Source organism: Neoarius graeffei, chromosome 17 (genome assembly GCF_027579695.1).
Source record: "Neoarius graeffei isolate fNeoGra1 chromosome 17, fNeoGra1.pri, whole genome shotgun sequence".
NCBI lineage: Eukaryota > Metazoa > Chordata > Actinopteri > Siluriformes > Ariidae > Neoarius > Neoarius graeffei.
In genome coordinates this window covers 2,084,577-2,111,771 of record NC_083585.1, presented here as the reverse complement: position 1 = coordinate 2,111,771, position 27,195 = coordinate 2,084,577, and the positions used below count along the sequence as shown (strand labels likewise).

General features: G+C 44.9%; 1 non-coding gene and 6 pseudogenes across 1 annotated transcript; 5 read left to right on the top strand and 2 right to left on the bottom strand.

The window, feature by feature from the left end:
- Positions 1-23,058: 23,058 nt before the first annotated feature.
- On the bottom strand, positions 23,059-23,177 carry LOC132865100 (5S ribosomal RNA; annotated as a pseudogene).
- Positions 23,178-23,271: 94 nt separating this feature from the next.
- LOC132865094 (5S ribosomal RNA) lies at positions 23,272-23,390 on the bottom strand (annotated as a pseudogene).
- Positions 23,391-24,211: 821 nt separating this feature from the next.
- On the top strand, positions 24,212-24,330 carry LOC132865337 (5S ribosomal RNA). Its single transcript, XR_009650488.1, has one exon. It is a non-coding gene; the product is annotated as a 5S ribosomal RNA (ribosomal RNA).
- An 86-nt stretch (positions 24,331-24,416) lies between these two features.
- LOC132865099 (5S ribosomal RNA) lies at positions 24,417-24,535 on the top strand (annotated as a pseudogene).
- Positions 24,536-24,621: 86 nt separating this feature from the next.
- Positions 24,622-24,740, top strand: LOC132865096 (5S ribosomal RNA; annotated as a pseudogene).
- A 91-nt stretch (positions 24,741-24,831) lies between these two features.
- LOC132865045 (5S ribosomal RNA) lies at positions 24,832-24,950 on the top strand (annotated as a pseudogene).
- Positions 24,951-25,036: 86 nt separating this feature from the next.
- Positions 25,037-25,160, top strand: LOC132865101 (5S ribosomal RNA; annotated as a pseudogene).
- The last annotated feature ends 2,035 nt before the right edge of the window (positions 25,161-27,195 follow it).

Genomic DNA, 27,195 nt, shown 5'->3' with positions numbered 1-27,195 from the left:
GCGTGCTCTGGTATGTGCAGGCAGATGCGTAGTTATGGAGAACTCAGGCACCCTGCTTATCACCAAGGCCACAGAAAGGCGATTACAACATGGGAAAAACATCTTTCTCAGTTCACTAAGTCACTTGAGCTCAACATACAGAAACACAGAGAATAATAATGTTCATCCATTAAATTTCCCTCACAATGTTTAAAATGTTTTTTTTCCCCTCTGTCCCACATGTCCTGCTGCCTACAATGTCCCTGCTCTGGATCTCCAACCATTTGTTTCTCATGGCTGAGCAATATGTAACCAGCATCCAGCCAGAGCAGGTCATGATATTTTTTAACCATATTAACATGCCATTGTTGTGTATTATGCCTGATGTCAGGACTCTCGTCTCTGCGAGCCTACCACACGGACTTAATACTTGTGTTATTTTTAGACATAGATATTAATTGTGCAGACATGCTCATTCTCATTCATTTGTATTGCTCACTCTAAGAACATGTGGTGTTTTTTTTCTTTAGTCTCTTCTAGAAGACCTGTTGCCTACACTTATTCAGGTGACATTGGCCATACCTAACAACCTGTGTTTTCTCTCCCCCCCCCCCCCAAATCTGTCCCTCTGTGTTACATGTTGGTCCTGGGATCGAGATGCTGACCTCTTCTGCTCCTCTGACCTGCTTGATCCATCCTGGTGCCCTGTGTCTGGTTGGAGTCTCATCGCATCGCTCCTGTGGAGGATGGCCCCATGGGGACAGTTGAAAGTCACACTTGGAGGACGCTCTGGACTCTCACAGTAATGCTTTTATGGCTGAGGACTACAGTTGACTTGCTAACTTTAGGACTGCAGTTGTCATGAACAGTTTTGCACTCAAGCTTCCATTAATGAAGAGTTTATAACATCAACGAAACTGACTTTATGTTAGGATTGTTAATGCTATAGTCATGTTGTCTGTTGTTGCCCAAATGAGGATGGGTTCCCTTTTGAGTCTAGTTCCTCTCGAGGTTTCTTCCTCATGTCATCTGAGGGAGTTTTTCCTTGCCACCCTTGCCACAGGCTTGGTCATTGGGGATAGATTAGGGATAAAATTAGCTCATGTTTGAAGTCGTTCAAATTCTGTAAAGCTGCTTTGCGACGATGTTTATTGTTAAAAGCGCTATACAAATAAACTTGACTTGTCTACAGACAATGTGATCTGCATCTCCAACCAGAAGCTTTCATTGGAATATGCAACTGCCACAGATATTCACCTGGAAGTGTGATATGTATATAATGTACCTTCTGTAAATAGTTATAGAAAGCCACATTCTACTGCTTGTTACTGTACTTTTATGTCAATGTTAGTAAACTGTAGTGATGCGAATACAAATATCTGTCTGCTGTGTTTCATTTACTCTGCATCTTATTAGAGTATTTCAGGGCTCTACATTAACTTTTGAAACCACTTGTCCTGTCGGGCAAGTTGAAAGGAAATTTACTTGTCCGAATGTGAAGTTGACTTGTCCGAAGAAATATTTGAGAAAAAACCCCACAAACGATTTGTAACCCAACAATCTTTATTGCATTTGTTTCCGAATTCACAACATATGTATAATATCTATGAATCAAAAGTAATCAATACTTGATATACTGAGGCAAAAGTTCAAAAATATAGTAAAACAGACTGATACCATAATTCACCAATTATTATGCTGAAGTTCAGAAGCAATATATTCCAGTAGAGTAGAAATTATGAACATAAAATTTTAAGAACAAAATAACTATACTATGAGATCCAGAAACACTAACCATTATATATACACAGTACTCTACAGTTCATTAACAAATATCACAAAAAGTAACATCATAAAATCCTCCACTGATTAATTGTTGTTGTCTAATTATTCAGTGTGGCTCCTGTATGGTATTTAATGGTAAAAAAAAAGATAATTAATAATTTAAAATAATCCATAATTATATCTAAATTATAGAGCCCTATGTTTCAAATCCCTAAACTCCCATTACTAATTAGTTAATTAATACAGCCGGTAACCTAATTAGCAGCCATTTGACAGCTTGGTATTTCATAGATAACTTTCCCCACTCCTACCTCATTCCCTGTCAATCCACACGCATGCAGGTGCACATTCCAAGCCCAGCACACCCCGCCACACGCTCGGCTATATAATGAACACCATCAACAACAATTCAAAGATTTGGAAATTACCACACACTCAATGTAAATATACAGTTGAATAATGATCCCGCAAACAGAAATGTCAACAAATCCACGTATATGACACGATTAAAACCAATCATAAACGACCGTTTACTTTTCAGCTCAAATGCACGAAGCGGTATTGGCCGGTTTCGCAAGTGGAATATTGCGCATGTGCACATCGCTCTTTCCAAATAGAAACATCTGGCAATTCATCAAAACAATATGTCGCGTGAGATGCTTCGGAAATCATGTGAAGAAACTGATACATTTGATATGTAACCCGAATATCGGTGTATTTTGGCACTTGTCCAGTTGGACAAGTAACTGAGACGATGAACTTGTCTGACATAAAGTATCACTTGTCCTGGACAAGTGTTAATGTCGAGCCCTGTATTTCCAGAATTTCTAAGTACTTTAAGGTTCTCTGTCTGCCTGCCTCACTCTCTCATGCTGTATGTCTTGGGAAGTTCAGCATACTTGCTGACCAAGTATGTGCAGTGTTAACCCAAATAGAAAATGATTTTTTTTTATTTTACATTGTCATTTAATAAATCAAAGATCACTCAAGTCGGGAAGTTCAGGATCATTGCTGACCATTCCAGGGAAGAAGCTGAGGTGGCCCTGCTTTACCTGCTCTGACCCTGGTGGTAAAAAAAAAATGTCAAAAAATGGAATTAAAAGTTAAATCTATCCCAAAGCCTCCAAACTTGTTATATGAATATTGGCCAGTATACCGGTACTACTCAGTGGGTCCAAGGGTCCAGGGTTGGGTTGCTTTCAGCAAAGTTTTGGCCTAAGCTGTGACTGTCTCTCTTGGCAGAGAACACCAGACTTATGGTTAGTTCCCTGTAATCTAATGTCTTTTCATTTTTCTGTATTTCCTGGTAAGAACCTAAGAACCTTTTATTTGTCACATACACATTTCAAGCACAGTGAAATTCATCCTCTGCATTTAACCCATCTGAAGCAGTGAACACACTCAGAGCAGCAGGTAGTCCTCTCTTTCTCAGTCCTCTCTCTCTTTGATGATGATTAGGTCCTGACTTATTAATTTATGAGGCATAACCCTAACCCCGGGTCTGGGACATGAATTTTCTCAAAACAATTTTTTATGCTTTCATCACAAACACACACACACACACACACACACACACACACACACACACACACACACGCAGCAGCAGCACAGAGGAGAATAAAAGCATTCGGCCCATTGGGGGAATGGGCCAAAGATCATGTAGATGTAAATAGGTCATTGATTGTTCAATGTAAGGAGTGGCATATATGGAATAACCCTTTTCAACTGGGTTCTCTCTTTGTAGATGTATATATGGCTGAACATTCACAGGATAGATCACTCTCAACTGAATCCAGAAACTCTGCAAGCTCAAGCCACACAAAGCAATTTTAATTGCTACCTAAAAAACTTTTATTTCTTCAGGCTTATAGTTTTCACTGAAGTCACGGCATTCCGGGGAACGCCCCCCAGCCGCCATCTTGCGGGGCAAACAAAACGGACCATCGCCACTACCGGCTACGTTATCTCGGATGAATTTATTAAGTTATATAGTCAGTTTTCTAAAATAAAGATCGATGTTGGCAAAATCAAGCAAACGGAAGTATATGGATACATTGGATGACATCTCACGACAACGGTATGCAGCCAAATTGTCCTTGATTGGGGGAATTGACCCCTACGAAGTGGACAAAGAAGCATTTTCAAGTGACTATGCAGGGCTGCCATCCATATCGTACCCTGATATTGTGAACTATTTCGTGAATACTAAAAGTGCCTACACACTTGATGACCTCAAAGCATACAAGTCGCTGGAGTCATACAATTATTTTGTCTGTGGCTGGGTCCGTGAAGTCCACCAAAAACAAGTGAGAGCCATGTCCTAATTACAGCCAAGGTATGTACACATTGGAGTTTTAGAGCTCTCAACACTGCATTTAAATATGTGTGTATAATATCGAGTTGATTTAAGACAAATTTTACATCCATTAGTGGTATTACAGTACCATGTCAGTATAAACTTTGTAATATAATTAACTGGTATGTAGGCTTGTTACACGATTGTTTATTTAAACAACTTACCACTTATAAAATGATCAGAGCAGACTTTGCTGTGTTTGGAAGGCTGAAAATCCTTGCGGTTGATTCTTGCAAGCCATAGATTTCTCCTTTGTATGCTGAGTTTGTTTGCTCGCCTTCGTGCTCCCATACAGTGGGAATTCCATAAAAGCTCCGCTTGATGTCATCATCTGACCTATTACGACAGCCGTGAATACAACAGGTGTGCACCATTGCTATCTTTAAATAGTAATAATGTAACTATAAATGTAAATAATATATAAATAAATGTAACTCGCGCATTACAATGTGTGCTCAGTGACCCGTACGGTAAGCTTGCCCTACAAGATGGCCACCACCAGGGAATCCCTGACTCTGTGACATCATGTGAAAACTATCTATACCTGAAGCCAAACAGCAATTCTCATTGTTACCTGCCTTTGAGCCTTCTGCTCAGACTTTTACCTAGCATTTATTTATATGGCTTTTTCCTGAAGCCACCCAAAAAAAATATCATTGCTACTTGTTTTTGAGCATTTTGCTCAGACCATTACCTTTTTGTCGACACTGCACTATATGTCTTTATTGTTTATACTGCACCAGCTGTCTGTATAACATTGCACTTCATTGCTTTTTGTTCTTCTGGTTAGATTCTAACTTCTTCAAATTGTCCAGAGATTGCTTCACTCATTCCATATGGCTCCAAGGTAAGGTTTTTTTGTCTTTAGTTTGTACATTTCATGCACCTTTAATGCAACCTATTATGAATCATCATATTATTCTTTTATTAACCACATTTACTTAATGCCTTTCTTTTCTTTTTCCAGGAAACCTAAACACAGACATTTTCTACTCTGCCCATTTTGTGACAAAACACAAGAGAGCTTGCCATGCCATTTGTGGAAGGCATGCTTGAAGAACAGGACTGAGGCCGCAATTGCAGCCATTGTAGAAAAGATCAAATTGGATGTTGTTGATCTTCTGAGGAATGCCAGAGCATTTGACTATGCAGTCCTTATTCACATTTTGTCAGATGCACATCTAATCCAAAGGTTGGTGGCTTCCTCATGACTTTCTATCACAACTATTTGAAGAGCTCTTTTCCAAAATGCGATAAAAGCCAAATAAAAAAAAAAAAACAAGTCCGTCATGCTATTCTGCTGTTTACTGAGCCTATTCACTGCTCCATTAATGATTCATGCCAAATCGCTATATTTCCTTGTTTATATGTGCTGCAAATTGTAATTTCTCTCCAAAACACGATAGGCACGACACCTGTTTTTTGGCTGGGTGCGACATTTCCTCTCAACCAATCAGAGTTCAGTCAGCATTCTACATGCATGGCAGCGCCCGGAAGTGAGGAGTTTTGTTTGTTTGTGTCACTTCTTGAGAACAAACAACTTTTGCAAATAGTGGTTGTGAATACTTTTGATGGTTCTGAAGAACCTGTGAGACCTACACCAGGTGGTAGAAGACGTTGTTTAAATAAAGATAACCATGAACAAGTGCAAATGAAGAAAGTCTGCTATTCTGGTGGCGGGCTGATTATTGTTATTTAATTAGTGGTTTTGTCATGCTATTTAAGGTGACACTCTGAATGGATCGCATTTAAAAAATTGAACTAACTGGCCATTTGTTATTTAGTTAGACAGGTGGCCACCTACAACAACACCACAGATCTCCAGTAGTACACAGAGACAGTCACTGCCTACATGAGGAAATGCATGGACGACGTTAAGGTCACCAGAACCGTCTCCATTCGGGCCAATCAGAAGCCATGGCTGACAGGGGAAGTCTATAGGCTCCTGTGGGCTCAGAACGCCGCCTTCAGAGCTTGGGACGAGGTGGGCCTGAGGACAGCTAGGGCCAATCTGTCACGAGGCATCAGGGTGACCAAGAGACAGTATTCCCGGCACATTGCTGACCATTTCAATGACAGCAGAGACACCAGGAACCTGTGGCGGGGGATTCAGACCATCACAGACTACAAGCCCTCACCACAGACCTGTGACAACTCCACGTCTCTGCTGAATCAGTTGAACAACTTCTTCGCTCACTTTGAGGCAGACAACAGCACCAAGGCACAGAAGACCCCACCACCTCCCGGTGACCAGGTGTTGATGCTGTCCCCAGACAGCGTGAGGAGAGCTCTCAGGATGACAAATGCACGAAAAGCCCCGGGTCCTGATAACATTCCTGGTCGTGTCCTGAGAGACTGTGCCGAGGAGCTCACAGATGTCTTCACAGACATCTTCAACATCTCATTGAGCCAGGCTGTTGTCACCATGTGCCTCAAAACCACCACCATCATCCCGGTCCCAAAGAAGCCATCTCCCTCCTGCTTCAATGACTACCGCCCTGTCGCACTCACTCCCATCCTCATGAAGTGCTTCGAACAGCTAGTCATGAGGCATATCAAGTCTGCCCTCCTCCCCACCCTGGACCCTTTCCAGTTTGCATATCAGTCCAACTGTTCGACCGATGATGCCATCTCCACTGCCCTCCACTCAGCCCTCATCCACCTCAAGACAAAAGACTCGAATGTCAGAATGCTGTTCATAGACTTTAGCTCAGCATTCAACACAATCATTCCTCAGCAGCTCATTCACAAACTGGACCAGCTGGGACTCAACACCTCCCTGTGCAACTGGCTGCTGGACTTCCTGACGGGGAGACCACAGACTGGTGCTGGAGTGTGATGGTGCTGGAGGGTCAGCAGCAACTCCTCCAGCACCATCAAACTGAACACGGGGGCCCCCCAAGGATGTGTGCTAAGCCCCCTCCTCTTCACTCTGTTGACCCATGACTGCACACCAACATCCAGCTCAAATCTCTTCATTAAGTTTGCGGATGACACAACTGTGGTGGGTCTCATCAACAATGGCGATGAGACAATCTACAGGAGTGAGGTGAGCCACTTGGCTATGTGGTGCAAGGACAACAATCTCCATCTGAACGTGGAGAAGATGAAGGAGATTGCTGTGGACTTCAGGAGAGAGCACACCCAGCATGCTCCACTATCTATCGACGGTGCTGCAGTGGAGAGGGTGAGCAGCACCAAGTTTCTGGGTGTGCACATCTCTGAAGACCTGTCCTGGAGCAACAACACCGCATCACTGGCCAAAAAAGCCCAACAGCGTCTGTACTTCCTCCGCAAACTGAGGAGGGCAAGAGCCCCGGCCCCCATCATGCACACTTTCTACAGAGGCACCATCGAGAACATCCTGACCAGCTGCATCACTGTGTGGTAGGGCGCCTGCACCGTGTCCTGCTGCAAGTCTCTGCAGCGCATTGTGAGAGCAGCTGAGAGGATCATTGGTGTCTCTCTCCCTTCTCTAATGGATATTTATAACTCCCGCCTCACCCGCAAAGCCATCAGGATTGCAGGTGACCCCACCCACCCATCTCACAGCCTCTTCAGTCTGCTGCCATCGGGGAGGAGACTGTGGAGTCTCCGGGCCAAAACCAGCAGGCTCAAGAACAGTTTCTTTCACCAGGCAGTCAGGAGGCTCAACTCCCTCCCTGTTCTGCCCCTCCTTCCCCCCTCTGCCCCCTGCCACAGATGCCCCTTTTCCACCAAATCAGTTCCAGGGCTGGTTCAGGGCCAGTGCTGGTGCTGGTTCACAACTCGTTCAACTTGCGAGCCAGCTGAGAACCAGTTTGCTTTTCCATAGCTCACAGTGCTAAGGGAAGCCACGTCAGTTATGTCGCTGTATACGTCAGTTACATTACTGTATACGTCAGTTACATTGCTATGTTTGCATAAACCTTGGCGCGAATATCGAAGCAAAAACAACACGGAAGAAGCAGCAGCAGCAGCAACAACAACAACAAAAATAATAATAATGGATGACTTCGCGTTTGTACAGCTGCTGCTTCTCGTCGCTTAAAATTGGCAATCTTTCACGGTCTTGTTATTGTTGTTGGTCTTAACACCTCCACCCCCCAGCTGATGTAAGTGGTTATTTCCTCTGGCCCAACAGAGAGTTGGTGCTAGCCTGGAACCATTTTTTCTGGCCCCAGAGCCAGTTCTTTGTCAGTGGAAACAGAAAACCCGGTTCCAAACTAAGCACTGGCCCCGAACCAGCCCTGGAACTGCTTTAGTGGAAAAGGGGCAAGATTCTGCTCGCACTCCCCCCTTCAGCATCTGACATGTCATCCTCACAGTTCCCCCCCCAACACACACACACACATACATCTCATCGTTCATTAACACACTGAACTCAGGGACTGCACATTTCACTTTACCTCGCTCATTTGCACTATTCCACACTACCTCATCTTAACAGCTGCTAGTTTGTTTACACTGCTTATTTCATGCTTCATGTTTACCTGCTATACCTCAAGTGCCCTTGACTGTTTGGTTATTTGAACCAATTTGTGTGTGTGTGTGTGTGTGTGTGTGTATATATATATATGAGTGTTTAGTCTACATCTAGTTCATATCTAGAGTGTTTACAGTGACTACGTTTACATGCACATCCAAATCGAGCTGCTGTCGGTAATCGAGCTGAAGGTCCCAGCAGGGGTGCCAGAGAAATCCAATCCTACATGCACACAATGAAATCGGGCTATTGTGTGAGGTGCATTGTGCACCCGAGCCACAGGTGGCGCTACACGCCCCATCATGTTGGTACACTTCTGGTTGTCGTCATGAAGAAGAGCTATTCAAGAGTGTAAACAAAGTTATCAGTTCCGTGTTCTCCATTGCGCGTTTTTCTCCCGTCCATGAATTTTAATATATTCAACTCCTTAAGCTGAATGAGCATGAAGTCTTTCTCCTCATTGCTCCAGAAGTGCACGTTTCTGCTTGCCTGTGGCAGTGGGGGCGTGGTCAAGCGCCGGTCTGTGACAGGAGGGCGGAGCCAGGGAAGGTGAGTGGCAGAACGACGGTACACCTGACGGTAATTAACCTGTGTTTGTGTGTCTTCCCAGTAACCGCGCCCTATTTAAGGAGGCAGAGGGAGAGCAGAGGGGAGAGCTCATCCTGGGACTAGAACACAGCGTGCGTGCGTGTGTGTGTGTGCGTGCGTGCGTGCACTTCTCTCAAGAATAAAAGTAGGCTGTTAAACTGAAAAGTCTGACAATAAAAAGCCTATTAGTACCAGAAGCGTTGTCCTGCCGTCCTCTGTGCTCCACCCACACTTCAGAGAGCTCTACATCGCCATTTTCTCTTCTTCGTTTGTTCCTCCTGACCTCTTCTGCTGCTCGCTACTACTGTTGTCATGCCGACCGAGGCTGTTGTGTTTCCCACTTGTGGTCTCGTCACTCGTCACTTCCGGAAGTAGCTCGACAACTAGCTCGATAGGGTATACATGCACAAAGTAGCTCGGCAGAAATCGCATAAACTAGGTCGTGTAGCTCGATTCCGAGAAATCAAGTTCGGTTCAATTTCAGCCGAATTAAGGTGTATACATGGCATTTTGAACTTCGATTTCAGTCGAGCAACGGCAGAAATTCGATTCTCTCTATGTGCATGTAAACGTAGTGACTGTTTATATTGTCTGAGTGTTTAGTCTATGTCTTGTTCTTATCTAGTGTTTATACTGTTTATTTATACTGTTTATATTGTTTGAGCATTTAGTCTGTCTAGTTCCTATCTAGAGTGTTTATACTGTTTATATTGTTTGTTTTTTTCAATTATTCTATTTTTATTTATTGCATTGCCTGTTTGCACCGTGGGTCAGAGAGGACTGATATTTCATCTGTGCTGTATGTCGAGCATGTATAGCATATTTGACAATAAAGTTGACTTGACTTAGTTGTTTTCTGTGGTGGAAAGTCTTAAAACATAAGATTAAACATAAATTAATGAATGTTGTGTTTATATAATTTATTTGATTTTATTATTAATTGTATGATGAAAGTTCCTGATATTATACATCTACAGCATGTTCTCTTGTTTTTAAAAACAGAAAGACAGAAAAAATGAATGGATTTATAGCATTTTGAAAAAAGTGAGTGGATTTATTGCGTTTTGAAAAAATATATAATAAACTTTGGATTTATAATCAATAACATTGTTGTTAGATTTGTCAATTATTGTTGAAAATGTTCAGACTGAACCAACTATCTACTACAACAGGATAAATTAAATATTTGCAAAATTTATGGGTCTGGGTAAATAAATGTCATTTTTCTGAAAACAATCAAAATGGATTTATAGCATTCTGGAAAAGAGCTCTACTTTTTTTTTTTTTTGCTTTAATCACAATCCCCTTTTAATATTTCTTTGAATTTAGTTGTAAACACTTTAGTCCTGCCAGAGCTCATCCCCCAAAGAGCCACATGCTTTATTTTGGTTAATGGCCCTCCTTTTGTTCTGGCTGATAGTTCTGTGTGTGTGTGTGTGTGTGTGTGTGTGTGTGTGTGTGAGAAAAGCCTTGCTTTCACACTTAAAACTATTATTTTTTGCTTTCATCACAATCCCATTTTGCTATTTCTTTGAATTGAGTTTCTTTAATTCATTAAACATTTTGAAATATCTTGTTTTTCTGATTGAAAGATTGATTAAGGAGCTGGAGCATCATCACTTGATTGTGACTGGACTCCCGTCCCCTCTGCCCAATGCTGAACTATCTACCAGAGAGCTACCTGGAGCTGCTCACACACTGCCCAGTGCTACTACAACTGGGCCATCCAAGAACAAAACGCCACCTGAATCTCCTCACTCACCGCCCAATGTCACTACAGCTGGGCCGTCCAGCGACAAAATGCCACCTGGATCTCCTCACTGCCATTGCCATTGCTACTACTGGGCAATCCAGGACCACTGACAGTCAAGAGCATGTCAAACATGTAAAGTATTTGTGGCAGCGGGGGCGTGGTCAAGCATCGGTCTGTGACCAGAGGGTGGAGTCAGGGAAGGTAAGTGGCAGAATCACTGCACCTGATGTTAATTAATGTGTGTGTTTGTCTTCCCCAGTGACCGCGCCCTATTTAAGAAGAGAGAGCGAGAGCAGAGGAGAGCTCTCCCCTGAACCAGACACCGGATGTGTGTGCGTGCGCGTGTGTCTGTTGATTATTATTATTGAGAGACCACTGAAAAGTGTTCACAATAAAAGAGTTTACCAAACTTAGTTCTGTCCTGCCGTCTTCTGTGCTCCGCCCACTCCTACGAACTGCCACAGTGGTGCTGAAACCCGGGGGCGTGGAGCGCAGAAACATAACAGCCCCATGGAGTCCTCCCCTTTCGCCGACCTGGTCCACGCCCTTGCCACGGCCCAGCAAAGCCAGCACCAGGCACTAGTCACCCTCCGGAAGGAGCAGGAGCAATGGTTCGAGGCCCTGGTGTTGGCTCAGCAGGAAGATCGACAGGCAATCCGGCACCTCCTCGCTTCGGCGGGGTCCACCAACTCCACCGCCGCGGGCCCTTCCCCCCTCACCCTAACGAAGATGGGCCCGCAGGACGACCCCGAGGTCTTCCTAACGCTCTTTGAGCAGGTAGCAGAGACCTCAGGATGGCCGGTGGAACAGCGCGCGGCGTGCCTCCTCCCCGTGCTAACAGGAGAGGCACAGCTGGCCGTGCTACAGCTCCCCGCCGACCGCTGGCTGGCCTACGCGGACCTTCACCGGACCGTCCTCCAGCATGTGGGGTGCACCCCTGCGCAACACCGACAGCGTTTCAGTGCTTTGCGTTTGGAGGAAGTCGGCCGGCCGTTCGCGTTTGGCCAGCAAACTCCAGGATGCCTGCTGGCGGTGTTTGTTTGAGGGCTGACAACCACGACACCGAGGGAATCATCGACCAGGTGGTACTGGAGCAGTTCATCGCGTGCTTACCAGCAGGAACTGCAGAATGGGTCCAGTGCCACCACCCGGCGTCGCTGGATCAGGCAATCGAGCTGGCAGAGGACCATTTGGCGGCTGTCCCGATGGCAGGACAGCAGACAACCTCTTCTCCCCTCTCCTCTCTCTCTCTCTCTCTCTCTCTCCCCCTCTCCTCCTGTGTCTCATCCTTGCCCCATTCCCCCACTGCGGAGGCGGGGGCCGGCGCCACCCCAGCCGGCCCACCGCACCCGCAGTGCCCTCCTGTTTCTCCCTTCTGTGTCTGTCTCTCCCCCCCAGGTGAGTGAGCCCCAGAGCACCAGTGCAGAGAGGAAGCCCGGGCCGGTTTGCTGGCGCTGCGGGGAGCCGGGCCACCTCCAACAGCAGTGCTCGGTAATGGAGGTGGACGCGGTGGTTCAGATCCCCGACGCGTCAGGAGCCAGCCTTGATCAGGCCAGAGCGTATTGCATACCGGTGAGTGTCCAAGGGGATACATATCAAGCGTTGGTGGATTCTGGTTGTAATCAGACCTCAATCCACCAAAGTCTGGTGCAAGATGAGGCATTGGAGGGAGCACAATAGGTGAAGGTGTTGTGTGTGCACGGGGATGTTCACAACTACCCTTTAGTGTCAGTCCACATTCTTTTTCGAGGGGAAAAATTTATAGTAAAGGCGGCGGTTAATCCTCGCCTCACCCACTCGATAATTTTGGGGACTGATTGGCCAGGATTTGGGGAATTAATGAGTCATTTAGTAAAGAGTGGGTCCTGCCGTAGTTTAACAGGGGGAGGTCCCGGTGTCACATTGGCGGGAGCAGCTGTCACAGAGCCGTCTACGTCATCTCCGTGTCAGAGTGAGGAGCCGCTGGCTCCTCCTCTCTCTATTGGGGAATCCCTCACGGATTGGGGCAGCACGGTGGTGTAGTGGTTAGCGCTGTTGCCTCACAGCAAGAAGGTCCTGGGTTTGAGCCCCGGGGCCGGTGAGGGCCTTTCTGTGTGGAGTTTGCATGTTCTCCTCGTGTCCGCGTGGGTTTCCTCTGGGTGCTCCGGTTTCCCCCACAGTCCAAAGGCATGCAGGTTAGGTTAACTAGGTGAGGGCCATATGTATATTATCATGTGATATTTCATGCCACCCTCGATAAATAAAGTTCATTATTATTATTCCATTAGAGCAATCGCGAGATGAGACTCTGCGGCATGCGTTTGACCAAGTGAGAGTAATCGATGGTCAAATGCTCCAGCCAAACGCCACCCCGTCCTTCCCCTACTTCGCAATTATGAAGGATAGATTATACCGAGTGACGCAGGACACTCAGACTAAAGAGCAAGTCATGCAACTTTTGGTTCCGAAGAGCCGCCGGGAATTGGTATTCCAGGCAGCTCACTTTAATCCCATGGCTGGACACTTAGGGCAGGATAAAACACTAGCCCGAATAATGGCCCAGTTCTATTGGCCAGGGATTCGCGGCGATGTCCGTAGGTGGTGTACGGCGTGCCGTGAATGCCAGTTAGTAAATTCAGCAGCCATTCCAAAAGTGCCTTTGCGCCCTCTGCCATTAATCGAGACCCCATTCTAAATAATTGGGATGGATCTCGTCGGGCCATTAGATCGGTCAACATGAGGGTACCGCTTTATATTGGTTCTGGTGGACTATGCAACGCGATACCCGGAAGCGGTGCCTCTTCGCAATATCTCAGCACGCAGTATTGCGGAAGCGCTCTTCCGCGTCATCTCCCGAGTTGGAATCCCAAAAGAGATTCTGACTGACCAAGGCACCTCGTTTATGTCACATACACTGAACAAACTGTATGGGTTGTTGGGTATTAAGCCAATCCGCACCAGCGTGTATCACCCACAAACGGATGGTTTAGTTGAACGGTTCAATCGCACCCTCAAGAATATAATTAAAAAATTCTAAGTGAGGACGCACGTAATTGGGATAAATGGCTCGAACCCTTGTTATTTGCAGTGTGAGAGGTCCCCCAAGCCTCCACGGGGTTCCCCCCATTTGAATTGTTATATGGGCGTAAGCCGTGTGGCATTCTAGATGTGCTACGAGAAAATTGGGAGGAGGGACCTTCACCAAGTAAAAATGAAATTCAATATGTTATTGACCTGCATGCAAAACTCTACACACTCACACACCTAACCCAGGAGAATTTGCGGCAGGCACAAGAACGACAAACCCATGTGTATGACAAGGGTTTGTCTTTAGGGAGTTCGCACCGGGAGATAAAGTACTCGTACTGTTGCCCACATCAAGCTCCAAATTGGTCGCCAAGTGGCAAGGACCCTTTGAGGTCACACGGCGAGTCGGGGATGTTGACTATGAGGTGAGGTGAACGGACAGGGGTGGGGCGCTACAGATTTACCACCTCAATCTGCTCAAACTCTGGAACGAGGAGGTCCCCGTGGCATTGGTGTCGGTGGTTCCGGAGAAGGCGGAGCTGGGGCTGGAGGTTCAAAAGGGAGCGTTGGTATCACATGCCTCTCCGGTCCCCTGTGGTGACCATCTCTCCCTGACCCAACTCACGGAGGTTGCCCAGTTGCAGACAGAATTTTTGGACGTGTTCTCGCCCCTGCCCGGCCACACCAACCTCATAGAGCACCACATTGAGATGCCCCCGGGGGTGGTAGTGCGTAGCCGCCCTTACAGGTGAAAAAAGTGGTTTGGGAAGAACTCGAGGCCATGCTCGACATGGGCATCATGGAGGAGTCCCACAGTGACTGGAGCAGCCCGGTGGTCTTGGTACCCAAGGCCAACAGGTCGGTCCAGTTCTGTGTAGACTATAGAAAAAAGTCAATGCGGTGTCTAAATTCAATGCATACCCAATGCTTCATATTGAGTTGCTCGATCGACTAGGCACGGCTTGCTTTTACTCGACACTGGATTTGACAAAGGGTTATTGGCCGATCCCCTTGACTCCATTATCCCGAGAAAAAAAACGGCCTTTTCCACACCGTTCAGCTTACACCAGTTTGTCACACTTCCTTTTGGGCTGTTTGGGGTGCCCGCTATATTTCAGTGGCTGATGGATAGGGTCCTCCACCCCACATACCTCGACAACATCATTTTTTTTTTTTAATTTTTTTTGGGCTTTTTTCACCTTTATTGGATAGGACAGTGTAGAGAGACAGGAAATGAGCAGGAGAGAGAGACAAGGAGGGAACAGGAAATGACCGCGGGTCAGACTCGAACGCGGGTCCCCGGATTTATGGTATGGAGCCTTATCCACCTGAGCCATGACGCCCCCGATGACATCATTATTTATAGTAATGACTGGCCGCAGCACCTACAACATCTGAGGGCTGTCCTTAGGTCACTGAGGTGGGCGGGTCTCACAGCCAACCCGAAGAAGTGTGCGATTGGGTGGGTGGAAGTACGGTATCTGGGCTTCCACTTGGGCAACAGGCAGGTGTGTCCCCAAATTAACAAGACAGCAGCAATTGCGGCCTGCCCGAGGCCCAAGACCAAAAAGGGGGTGAGACAGTTCCTGGGGCTGGCTGGCTATTATCGTAGGTTTATACCTAATTATTCGGACGTCACCAGCCTGCTGACTGATCTGACTAAAAAGGGGGCACCAGATCCAGTCCAGTGGATGGAGCAATGCCAGCGGGCTTTTTCTGAGGTAAAGGCTGCACTGTGTGGGGGGCCACTTTTACACTCCCCTGACTTTTCTCTCCCCTTTATGTTACAGACGGATGCGTCGGACAGAGGGCTGGGGGCTGTTTTGTCTCAGGAGGTGGAGGGGGAGGACCGCCCCGTCCTGTATATCAGCAGGAAGCTGTCGGTGCGTGAGGGGCGCTACAGCACTATTGAGAAGGAGTGCCTAGCAATCAAGTGGGCGATCCTCACCCTCCATTACTACCTCCTGGGATGCCCTTTCACCCTCTGTTTGGACCATGCACCCCTCCAGTGGCTCCACCACATGAAGGATGCCAACGCGCAGATGACCCGTTGCACAGCAAATTCCTCAGTGTTGAATTAACACCCAGAGTGTTTATATTGGTCCAGTTGGACCAATATAAACACTCTGGGTGTTAATTCAACACTGGGGAATTTGCTGTGTGGTATCTGGCACTCCAACCCTTTAACTTCAAGGTTATCCACAGGCCGGGGGCGCAGATGGTCATGGCGGACTTCCTCTCCCATCGGGGGGGGGGGGGGGGGGGGGGGGGGGGAGTCGGCTGCAGGCCAGACAGCCACCCGGCCTGAGTCGGGCAGTGGGGGTATGTGGCAGCAGGGGCGTGGTCAAGCGTCGGTCTGTGACTGGAGGGCAGAGTCAGGGAAGGTAAGTGGCAGAATCACTGCACCTGATGTTAATTAATGTGTTTGTGTGTCTTCCCCAGTGACCGCACCCTATTTAAGGAGAGAGAGCAAGAGCAGAGGACAGCTCTCCCCCGAACCAGACACCGGATGTGTGTGCATGCACGTGTGTCTGTTGATTATTATTCTTGAGAAACCACTGAAAAGTGTTCACAATAAAAGGGTTTACAAAACTTAGTTCTGTCCTGCCATATTCTGTGCTCCGCCCACTCCTACAAACTGCCACAGTATTCTCAACCGGTCAAGCAGCTCATGCTTGAGAAGTGCCTTTACAAGAGGCATTCCCTGGACCATCCACTGCTGAATGACTTCGTGAAATACCTCAGAGAGGATCTCTTCAATAAGAATTACAAACAGGAGGTGAGGACCATTAAACAGTTTTTATAAGGAAATTTATATGCAGGTTAATAAAAGATGAAGCAAAACAGTCATGACCAGATGGTAATGTAATGTGATCTCTTTTATTTTCAGGTTGAAAACGTTGCTTGGTATCTACAGTATATTATGCTGACCCACGGACACCATCCCTGCAGTTTGTCAAAGACAGAAAGAACATCCGACAGTACCTCCATGACCTCTCGGGGCCAAATTTAAAAAGAGAACACAGCAGAATTACCTCAAGAGCTTGAAAAGGTTGGTAGCAGTTTTTTATTATGATGTCAACAGTTTAGTAACTTGTTTGTAAATTAACCTTTCAGCCAAGCTTCTCTATTTTGTTAGTACATGTACATAATTATATCCTTGTACTTTGACAGATTCCTGGTTTTCCACACAGTCCAAACCAACCTGAGAAATGAGGATGTGACACTCCATAGACAGTGCGTGAACTTCATTTCCTTCATTGGTGCTTTGCAGGAAATGATTACCAAGTCTGCATCGGAAGAGGTTCTCTCAACTAGGTATCAGTGATTTTACCCATGTAAATGGTCAAGAGCTGGTAGTCCTCTCTCTGCCTGCTGTAATATGATTAGTTCATTCTTTTGACATTTTTTCCTCATAGGTATGACATGTTGATGGACATGAATCTGTTGTCAACACAAGACTGCTTGTCTGTACTGGAGGTTGCCAAGAAGGACTTCTTAGCAGTTATGGATAAACTGTCTGACGATAGTTCTGACACCCTGGAGTCTGGCGATCACATGCTTGTGTTGCACTACCTCCAGGCTATTGTGATTTTGAAACACCTCCAGTGACCAAGTGTGGTGAAGAACATGACTGTGAGTGTTTCTGTGTTATTTTGGTCTACAATGGTAAATTTCCCCTAGATATTTTTGTCATTAACTCTGCAAAATAATGATGCCCTCATTTATTACAGGTCCAGGAGTGGCTTCGCAGGAAAGCATGTGATTCATGTTATGTGATTGGGGTAAAGGAGCACAAGAATGGAGCACAGCAAGTGGCCTCATTTGCCCTGTCAAAGGAGGACAAGCACGAGGACCTGGGTGCTGCCTCAAGGTGAGCATTTTTTGCACAATTAATACAAGCACAATCAAGCACACCACACTCTATATTTAGGAAAAAAGATGTTTTCTAATAATTATTATTTTTTAAATTATAATTGTAGATCTGATTCTTCTGGGGAGGAAGCCACCTCTGAACCTTCTGAGGAGGGCACCAGCTGTGAGTCTGCTGGGGAGGGTACCAGCAGTAGTACCCACAACACTGCCGGTTCTACTGCTGTCAGATCTTTGTCAGAATCGGAAAAGGAAATTGAGGTGTCATTTCAAAACCTACTGATGAAAAATCCTGTGACAGTCGATGGGCCAAAACCAAAACGGGAACTTTTACAGGGTGTTTCTTGTTGGCGAAAGGTTTATGAGTGTTAGGAGAAGAGGCAGTTGTAACTGCAACAAGAATGTGTCTGCTGTGAGTATTTTTTCTTTCCATATTTAATATTATTTTCATGTAAAAATAATTATGTGATTCAAAGTTGTCACTCATTGTCTTCCTGACTAACACAACTTATTTTTTTCACAGCACACTTCCTTTGGCATCAGCCAACACAGGAGCAGCTCAAAGAATGGGTTGCAAAGCAGGAATGGGTCAGTAAAACTGGTACTATACATCTTCTTGAGAGGTGGATACCCTCTAGATCTGAGGAAAACATCATGGAGTGCAAACAGATTCAGAGACTTGTGAAGGAGCAGAAGTGGAAAGGACTTAGCATCCAGCACTCTGAAGGGAAGAGCACAAGCATCATTGCAAACTGCAGATTTTACACTGGTGAGGTGGTCTGTGACTACCATGGACATGCTGTCACAGCCAGCGAGGGCCAGGAAGTGATGAAGAGCCGCTGTGACTTCCATCCTGGAAAGCAGACTCCAGGCAGATTAATCCAGTATTGAAAAAAGAATGCCAACGTCAAGCCCAAACATTGCACTTTTGAAATGGGTGGAGAGGAACGAAGTGTGACTTTTTTTGGTGCAACCAAGACTATTTCACCAAATCAAGAAGTGTTGCTTCCCAATGCATTCAAAAAGTCTCTTGGATGAGAAGGAGGAGGGGCTTCAGACTTTCAGTTGCATGTCCCAGACCCGGTGAAATGCAACTGAATTGTCCAGCTCCATCCATTTTCACATCCAAAGACATTAAACTGGGAATCTCTGCCTTCAGCCTGCCCTGCACCTGCCTGCACTCACTCTGCTCTAAATGACGCCCCTGCCATGCAGGGTCTAATGATGATGATACATCTATACTTATTGTTGACATTTTCTTATTGACATTTTGATAGCTCTGTGCTGCTGCTCTGTATGTTTTGTATGACCAGTGTATGTTGTCATGTATGGTTTGAAACATTGCTTTTCAACAAACCTGGTTGAAAACCGCAGGTGGATGGGAGGGTCCAACCTGTACGTAGCCCCCCCATTTGCATTTCTGTAAGTATAAATTGAGGTATTTCACCTGATGTCACAGGGTCACGTGACGCCCCGGTGTCCGCCGTTTTGAAGGTCAAGCTAGCTAATGTCAACAACATAGTAGCTAGTATGTTACTGTAGCAATGTTTACGTTCAGTCATTTGGATGACTGTTAAAACCTTTCAGTCTCAAGTTTTTCCTGTACTGTATTTACTAGTTTACTGTAATTATGATCCGGCAGCTATTTACACCGGATCCAGTGTAAATAGCTGCCAGAGCGCGCTCCGGCTTGCTCCCCCTCAAATTAAGCAGCACGCTCCGGCTTGCTCCCGGAGTGCTCCGGCCGAGGTTCCAGAGCACGCTCCGGCTTGCTCCCCCTCAAATTAAGCAGCGCGCTCCGGCTTGCTCCCAGGAGCAAGCCGGAGCGCGCTGCTTAATTTGAGGGGGAGCAAGCCGGAGCGCATTGCTTAATTTGAGGGGGAGCAAGCTGGAGCGCGCTCCGGCAGCTATTTACACTGGATCCGGTGTAAATAGCTGCCAGATCATAATTACAGTAAACTAGTAAATACAGTAAAGAAAAAACTTGAGACTGAAAGGTTTTAACAGTCATCCAAATGACTGAAAGTAAACATTGCTAGAGTAACATATTAGCTACTATGTTGTTGACATTAGCTAGTGCTAACAGCTAGCTGCTAGTGCTAACAACTAGCTGCTAGTACACTGCTACAACACAGACACCGACCCTAATAATACAGTTCTTGGTCATTGCCTGGTAACAGCAAATTTATAACGGGCCATGTCTCAACAGACTAAGAAGTTATTTCAATGACATTTAATAACATTTTGTTTATTCTGAGGACCGAAAGTAAATGAAAATGTGAACAAACCTTAGCTGTAATAAGATGGCGACCACCGGCTCCAGGGACGACCCACTGATGTAGGCATGCTACCCAGCCTGACACAAAATATTTGTAGGCATCCAAACTCTTATACGCTTTCAGATCAATACCTGTGTATGGCGATGGGTTTTTAACGACATAGGTATACAGATCATGTGGGCCGAAGTCAGGTAAAGACGAGGGCTTCGTGTACTTCCGTACGTCAGTGAACAATCCTGGTGGAAGCAGGTAAACGTCGTTCTCTAAGCCTGCTAACCTCAATTTTTGCAAATACCTCTCCCTCTGCTCGCCCTGTAAATGCCCTACGTCGCTGGATAGTGAAGGTGTTTTCTGCATCTCGCTCCTTTTTCTTTTATGTTTTTCGTTTGTCGCCTTCCTCGCATTCAAACTGATTCAAGCCGTGACGTCCAAAATGGCAGCCTAACGATGCATCACATGACTTGGTCACGTGGGTGAAAAACCTCAATACCAGAGGCAGAATCTAGGCCACTCTACCCTGAAGTTCTGCTGGAAACTGCTGAATACTCTGCCAGATTTCATTGTCATTGTTACATGCCTTTGAGCCTTTTGCTGGAGATTCTGCAGAAGATATTTCCATTACCGCTACTACTAAAAAGCTTTATTCCTTTACCACAAAAGCAGTTTTAATTGCTACTTGCCTTTGAGTCTTGTGCTCAGATTTTGACCTTCTTTGTCCAGAGCTTCACTCATTGCTGAGATATGGATTCAAAGTAAGGAACATTAATACTTGCTTGGATATTGTGTTGTAAATAGGTGCAGCTAGTTTTGCTCTTGCAATGTCCAGAGTATATGCTTAGCTTTTGAAAAAGACCAATTGTGTTTTTCTTGTGTGTACCTTTCATGCACCTTCTTTTATTCAACCTATTGTGAATTAACCTATTATTATTCCTAGATGAACTATATTTACTTCATGCCTTTCTTTTCTTTTTCCAGGAAACATGTACACAGGCACCATTTGCTTTGCCCAGTCTGTTTTAGGACCAAAGAAACACTGTCTTGTCATCTGCGCAGATCGTGCATGAAAGACAGCCCTGAAGCTGCCATTGAAATGGTGGTCAAAAAGGCCAAGGATGACGTTTTCCATCTCCTGAAGGATGGCAGGACTTTCGACTATGTGGTCCTTACTCAAATAATGGCTGATGGCAATCCTATCCAAAGGTTGGTGGCTTCCACATTACTTTTTTGTTTAATCTAGGGTTATTCCATATACCGTATTGGCTCGAATATAAGACGGTGTTTTTGTTGTAAAAAATAGCTCTTAAAAAGGGGGGTCGTCTTAAATTCGCGGACTAGACAAAATGCCGCCAAAAACGAAAGTGAAAGTGAGGACAGTGAGAGTGAGCAAAGTGAGGCTGAGGATCTCTGTGCTGAGTAGCTGTAATTTAGCAAACTACCTTTTCCATAGTTTCAGTTGTTTATTATTGTAAACCTTAATGTATTGTTTAATGCATTGTTTAAAGCATTTGCACTGTTCTGCAAATTTATTCCATATACCCGTAGGCTATGGGAAGTTAATGCATTGACATTCTGAAGTTTATGAACTTTCAATCTAAACCTGACAAATTTGTTGAATTAATGCAATTTAAATGTTTTAATTTGGCTTGTCTAGTAGCCTGCAGTTTAGCCTCTTTTTTTACTTCTATGAAAAGTGTTCACGGAAATGAGACTGAAATGACCTCTATTTAAATGTGAAAAACAAAAGCCTCTAATTTTAAACAGAATTTTGAAATAAATATGCTTTATATGAATGAACATTTGGTCTTCAAAAAACTTTTTCCCCAAAGATGAACTTGGAAAAGGGGGGGTCGTCTTACATTCAGGGTCGTCTTATATTCGGGCCAATACGGTATGCCATTCCTTACATTGAATAATCAATGACCTATTTACATCTGACTGAGGGCAGTGATAATGGGGCTGTAAGGATAATGTACCTAATTTGGAGAATGCTGACATTTCCCCATTCCCCCAATGGGCAGAATGCTTTTGTTTTGGTTAATGGCTCTCCTTTTGTTCTGGTTGATAGCTCTGTGCTGCTGCTGTGTGTGTTTGTGATGAAAGCATAAAAAATAGTTTTGAGTATGAAAACAATCACCTTTTACTAGTTTGATTTCACACACTTTATATCATTAACCATTTTCAAATGTCTTGTTTTCCTTATTGAAAGAATGATTGAGGAACTGGAGCGTCATCACTTGGTTGTTACTAGAATCCCACCCTCTCTGCCCAATGCCAAACCAGACACCGGGCATCGGCAACCTGAAACTGTAACTGGACCCCAGGGTGAGCCGTCTGGAGAGTTTGACGGGGACTTGACATCTACCAGCAGTGGCGAGGTGTTTCAATGATGAGAGTCTCAGTTTCACAACTTATCTGATGATGTGTGTTTTTCAGTGTGGCTCACATTAAATCATAACTATGCACTATTATAACAAAAGTTTTATCCCACATTGCAGTGACCGAGATGTGAATTATTCCAACAAGGCCAAGCACAACATGCTTGAGATGGGCCTTTATAAGAAGAATTCTCTGGACCATCCACTGCTGAAGGACTTCGCCGAACACCTAGAATTAGATCTCAACTATGTCCATTACAAACAAGAGGTGAGGACCATCATTACACACACTGTTTATTTGAAACGTTAATTAGAGAGTTCATAAAAGATGAAGCAAGAAGCAACGGTCATGATTAGAAGGTAATTTAACATTGTTTATTTCATTTTCAGGCTGAAAATGTTTCTCAGTACCTCTACTATGTCAACCCTGAGACACCATCCCTGCAGTTTGTCAATGACAGAGAGAAGCTCCGACAGTACCTATGTCATCTCTCTGATGCAAAATAAAAAAAAACAAACTCAGCAGAATTACCTCAAGAGCTTGAAAAGGTTGGTAGCAGTTTTTTTTATGATGATGTCAACAGTGTGATAAAATAAAATGCTTACAGTACCTGGTATTCCTAGGCAGTCTCCCACTCAAGTGCTAACCAGACCCAACTCTGTTTAACTTCTGAGAATAGACAGGATCAGGCATTGTCAGAGTGGTTTGGCCATAAGCAGCAGTTAGTTGGAAATATGGCTTTTTTCTTGCCTTGCCCCAGCCCACCCTGAGGGGAAATTCAAACAGACATCTGCAAGAAGGCAAAATAAAATGCTTACAGTACCTGGTCTTCCTAGGCAGTCTCCCACTCAAGTACTAACCAGGCCCAACTCCGTTAAGCTACTGAAATCAGACGGGATCAGGCATTGTCAGAGTGGTTTGGCCATAAGCAGCAATTAGTTGGAAATATGGCTTTTTTTGCCTTGCCTTGCGCCACGCTGAGGGGAAATTCAAACAGATATTTGCAAGAAGGCAAAATAAAATGCTCACAGTACTAACCAGGCTCAACTCTGTTTAGCTTCTGAGATCAGATGGGCTCAGGCATTGTCAGAGTGGTTTGGCCATAAGCAGCAGTTAGTTGGAAATGTGGCTTTTTTCAATAGTTGCCTTGCCTTGCACTGCCCTGAGGGGAAATTCAAACAGATATCTGCAAGAAGGGCAAAATAAAATACTTACAGTACCTGGTATTCCTAGGCAGTCTCCCACTTCGGTATCACCGCGCCTTGGGATGCTATTTGCCCCCAGAGCAAGCTCTACTCCTTGCCGTGCATTTTAATCAGACCCATGGCTCTGGGAGGATTTAAAAAAATCAATAACTCCCCCAAGGGACGTCCCAGCCAAGCCAAATTTCACCTGCACCTCACTCTACACCAACCCTTATGAACCAGCATGGCCAAGGCCTGCTTGGACCATGCCTCAGGACATTATTCGCTGCGAGCTCCGCTCCTCACCTCCAGCTGGACTTTAAAATAAGAAACCTCGCTCACCAGCCAGGTGGGGGCACCCACTCTTAAGCCCACCCAGCCCAGAATTGGATTAAAACCCTCTATCGCGGGCCTCCAAGTCACACTGGCCCCTGGGAAAACCAAAAGTTAGGACTGTAATTTTTCCGCCTAATGCCCATGGTAATACAGATCAGTGGGACTTTGCCTTGCCTTGTGTTCTGGGTGCAAGGCAAGGCAAGAAAAAAGCCACATTTCCATCTGACTGCCGCTTACGGCCAAACCACTCTGACAACACCTGATCCTATCTGATCTCAGAAGTTGAACAGAGTTGGGCCTGGTTAGTACTTGAGTGGGAGACTGCCTAGGAATACCAGGTACTGTAAGCATTTTATTTTGCCTTCTTGCAGATATCTGTTTGAATTTTCCTTCTGGACGCAAGGCAAGGCAAAAGCCACATTTCCATCTAACTGTAGCTTACAGCCAAACCACTCTAACAAAGCCTGATCCTGTCTGATATCAGAAGCTAAACAGAGTTGGGCATGGTTAGTACTTGTGTGGGAGACTGCCTAGGAATACCAGGTACTGTAAGCATTTTATTTTGTCTTCTTCTAGATATCTATTTGAATTTTCCTTCTGGGTGCAAGGCAAGAAAAAAGCCACATTTCCATCTAACAGTTGCTTACGGCCAAACAACTCTGACAACGCCTGATCCTGTGTGAACTCAGAAGCTGAACAGAGTTGGGCCTGGTTAGTACTTGAGTGGGAGACTGCCTAGGAATACCAGGTACTGTAAGCATTTTATTTTGTCTTCTTGCAGATATCTGTTTGAATTTTGCTTCTGGGCACAAGGCAAGGCAAGAAAAAACCCACATTTCCATCTAACTGTTGCTTATGGCCAAACCACTCTGACAACACCTGATCCCGTCTGATATCAGAAGCTAAACAGAGTTGGGCCTGGTTAGTATTTGAGTGGGAGACTGCCTTGGAATACCAGGTACTGTAAGAATTTTATTTTGTCTTCTTCTAGATATCTATTTGAATTTTCCTTCTGGGTGCAAGGCAAGGCAAAAGCCACATTTCCATCTAACTGTCGCTTATGGCCAAACCACTCTGAGAACGCCTGATCCCGTCTGATACAGTATCATAAGCTAAACAGAGTTGGGCCTGGTTAGTACTTGACTGGGAGACTGCCTAGGAATGCCAGGTACTGTAAGCATTTTATTTTGCCTTCTTGCAGATATCTGTTTGAATTTTCCTTATGGGCGCAAGGCAAGGCAAAAGCCACATTTCCATCTAGCTGTCGCTTACGGCCAAACCACTCTGACAACGCCTCATCCCGTCTGATCTCAACTTGAGTGGGAGGCTGCCTAGGAATACCAGGTACTGTAAGCATTTTATTTTACCTTCTTGCAGATATCTGTTTGAATTTTCCTTCTGGGCACAAGGCAAGGCAAGAAAAAAGCCACATTCCCATTGTAGGTATATTATGTTTATGTAGATTGGTGTTAAGTGATCAATCTTTAATAATTAAATTGAATCAATCCCATTGAATCATTTAATTTGAATTATTTGAATTGAATCATACCATTGAATCAGTCACATTGAATCATTTAAATTGAATCATTTAAAGTGAATCATCTAAAGTGAATCATACCATTGTCTTTTATATTCAGAATTATTATGGTCACTTACCAAGCTGCAGCTAATAATATTCATATACACCTTAAGAGTTCTTTTGAGATCTGGGCGACTTCAAGAAATATCGGAACAGCAGACAAACACACAGTTTCAATGATAATGATGCAAATGATTAGCTTTGTGTGCTAACTAGACAAAGGAAGGTTAGCTAACGTGCTTTTGAGGCCTAGTGTAGGCCACGTGGTCGTGTGTGAGCTTAGTGTATGTGTGATAACAAAAATTAAAGGTTAACAATTAAAATACATTCAAATGGTCATCCGTGATATATGTGGATTTGAATGTGGGCACAGGAGAGTGCGCTATAATGGTTGAATTGAATCAAAACTTAAAAATATTATCTAAAGTTGAGACAAAAGACCTCGTGATGAAGAACAAAGGGGGGGGGGTTTACCACGTGTCTCCTTACAGAACAAAGAGAGTTAGCTCTGGTTTGCTAGCTAAAGTATGGGTGAGGCCTATGACCACGTGTTGAAGCCTGGTCCCTGGAGACAAAAGGCTTCCCTAGACAGCTAACCCACTAGCTTTATAGTATTATTAAATTCACTGAAATCTTAATGAGGTCAAAATATGGGTAAATAATGAAATTAAAGTGTTAGAAAGAGAGAGAGAGCATGCAAAACCTATCTATTAAATGATTGAGACCAACAATAAAACAAATGATAGAAAACCAAAATCAGTGTGCACACTTAAACAATCCCTGAGTGTAAATTCACACTAAGTAAATAAACTAATTCCTAAGACTAGTCTTCTTGCCCAAATGCCAGTGTTACTTCAAAATCTCACTTTTTTTTGTAGAAAGTAGAGTCTCCTCGGAGAGGTAGAGTTCACAGGAGCTTGGAAAAACTTCTGTGGGAGACAGAGGATCCTCGGAGCAGCTTCATAGCTCGTGGGAAGGAAAACTCTGATCAAACAACATGCACTAGTTTAGAAGGGTCCAGCCGCTTCTTAGTTACAAATTAAACTGCCTTTGTGGGCTGCAGTTTTGTATGTACTCATAAGGAATAACTGAAAACCGGTTATAACTCGCTTGAGTTAAAGATCGCGTGTTTCCGGAGTCTACCGTGATCAAGGGTAAACAAAAAGGAAAATGCACTGAAATGTGGATCTTGCAAGAAAGAAGTCGTGGTTTCGGATGGTCCGATAGCGAGTGCCTCCTTTTAGGTCTGTTCTGTGTAGTTTCAGACACCAAAGAGAAAGATATGGTGGATTTCCAGGTCCCTTTATGGAATCATGGAGGATGTGATGCAAGTGATCCTGCCCAGGCGTGACGTAGGTCAACGCGGAAGTTGGCTGGGAGTTGTAGTTCTTAGACAATAGGTGGTGAACTGTACCTACATTCCCCCTTTTGGTCTCAGGGGTATGATGGAGTCATAGCACTGAGAGCACCGTACCGTACAGTCGCCGTGTCCATAGTCCTTGAGGTAGACTTATTCTGTACAGTCCATGGTGTCCTGTGAAAACTGTGTAAACTTGTGAGTTCCAGTAAGACAGTTGGAGGTAGAGGCATTTTGGGCATATAATCACTATAGGCATTTTGGGCATATAATCACTAA